Source organism: Apium graveolens, chromosome 2 (genome assembly GCF_009905375.1).
Source record: "Apium graveolens cultivar Ventura chromosome 2, ASM990537v1, whole genome shotgun sequence".
Classification (NCBI taxonomy): domain Eukaryota; kingdom Viridiplantae; phylum Streptophyta; class Magnoliopsida; order Apiales; family Apiaceae; genus Apium; species Apium graveolens.
The window spans coordinates 10,320,572-10,323,231 of NC_133648.1; positions in this window are offsets into that span (position 1 = coordinate 10,320,572).

Below are 2,660 nucleotides of genomic sequence, written 5' to 3' on the forward strand. Positions count from 1 at the left end.
GAAGCTGATACATACAGATATATATTCAAACACAAATGTAAAGAACACAAAGAACTTAAAAACTTTTCTGGTGGATTTGTTGTTCCACCAGAGATGTGTTATTTCAGAAAATTTGTGATTCAAAGAATTAAATCACAGTTGCTTCCTAGTACAAACTAGATGATTTTCTCTCTGGATTTTTCTAAACAACTCTTGAAAATTCACACCTAATTACTAGCTGCTACTTGGTTTATATATCACCAAGTTTACAAGTGAAGACAAAATTGTAAAATACAATTAAAAAGGCTCTTCACATGTTTCTTCTTCATTTCTCTATCCAATGCAATTTGGGTTTAGCTGTTGATCTTTGAATACTCCCTTGTTTGCACCAGAATGGAAATGCTGCATTTTCTTGATTCCTCCTAGAGGCTGCCACATTCCAGTTTGTCTCTGTCAACCCATGTGCCTCTGTCAGCTTATGAATTTTCACTATCAATTGCTATTGAACTAAGCATTCGTTGAAGCTTTCATCCGTTGATGCCTTATCTGTTGAGGCTTTATCCGTTGAAGCTTTATCTGTTGATGTATTAGCAGTTGAAGTCTTATCCGTTGAAGCACTTATCCGTTGATGGATATTATCCGTTGAAGCTTTAGAGACATCCGTTGAAGCTTTATTTCTTATCCGTTGAAGGTCTTCAATATCAGTTGATACTTCTTCACGTATACAAAATTACAAGGCATGAAATATTTACAATTAGCCCTCCTATTTGCATATCCACTAGTAGTCAATCATGACTGATAATTTCCTACAACATCTAAGAGTTACAACTTGAATCCAGAGAATGAAATGTGCTACAATACTAAACTTATTTCTAAGTAAAGCTACTCCTTCAACGGATAGCCAAGATGGTCTTATCCGTTGAGGCTACAAACACTAGATTTCTACTTAAGTGTTTTGTTTAACTTATCATCAAACTAATACACATATTCCTAACAATTTTCAACACTTTGTATTAGTATAAATTGCAATATCCTGTTTAAAATGCCAATAACTATCCAAAAAATCACATAAACCTGATTTCACATATCTTACAAATCCAATAAAATACAAGTCAATAAAACTCAAACACTTGGCTTATACCACAAGATCATCTTGCATCTAGCAAGTAATAAATCTAAATTCGAAACACATAGTCGACGTACACATCATAAATCTAGATAAAACTAATTAGTCTTTCGCGTCTAAGTAGCAACATACCAAAAGTACGCATATTTTAAGTAAAAGTACTGAACAATATCAAGCATCATCAATTTCATTCAAATCATTCTCTTCTCTTTCAGCCGCACGATCATCATCCTCTTCTTCATTATTGTCCTCACTTTGGTCTGCACATAATTCTTCAAGATCAAATTGTTTAAAATCTGAATTATTTTCTCCCAACTTTACTATGACCTTTGTAACTTTTTCAGAAACCTTTTTGTCCACCCTCTCCTGTATTTCAGCCATCATTTCTTCCCTTATCGCCTTTTTCATTATTTATATTTTTCATAACAATAAACATAATAAAAACGTACCAAGTGCAGGATAAGAATTTACCGCACAATACGAGACAAGTTCTATCTTAATTAATAGAATACACAACTATGTTCCTGATTTGTCCATAAGTCTTAGTATGCAGGATAATAGTCTTGATGCACCACTCAAGTACAAATGCTTTGGCATATAATCTATACCTTATTTGGGAAGATGAATTTTTAAGGGAGAAATAAACTTGTGTACAAAGAATGGGCTTTCAAAGTATTCTAACCACACTAATAGCATTCAAAATTAACTAGTTTCAAGTATTTTATCATTCAGTTATGTACACATAACATGTATCATTCAAGCACTTTAACAAAGAATGTTCACCTTTTGGGGTCACAAACATGGATCTCAATTTAGACCTGCATATATGATAACAAGAAATTAAACACAAGTATACATTAAAAACACTTAGTTATAGCAAAAGTGATCTATATATATTTAGAAAAAAATTGACCACCAGACTTCCAGACATACTGTGAGTCTTTGCTTCCCAGTAAGTCGCTTTCTACATCGAAACATTTAAGCATCAAAACAAGACATGCCAATAAAATTCACAGGGTTAATCTACAACGTTCCTGAAAAAACCAGATCACAATGTTATTATTTCTTTACCTTGATTAATTTAGACATTCAAGACTACACCTTGTTAAAAATTTCATTTTATAATTACACATATATAAATTATGGCATCATTCAAATGTTAGCCAAGAAAAATTATTCTTGTCTCTATTTTATGTAGCTAGATATTGACTTTCTAGCGAGGCTGTAACTTTAAACTTATTTATAAAATTAAATCGAATCTTTTTCCTGAGTTATCTAGACACTCTAGACTATGACATATCCAAAATTCATCTCATTATCAGACCTACACAATCCACGGCTGCGGTTCTAACTCAGGATTATTTTCTGCAAAATATTTCAGGATCTATCATTCATACTACTTGGCTTTATCTCTGGTTTTACAAGCTAAACACCACTGAGATTTTGCAGGAATGTAGTCAAGACATTGATATAAAACTTTTATTATCTGGCCATCGACCAATTATGAACTTAGGATTAAGAAAAGACAACACCAATTTCACGAACGAATCCTGAA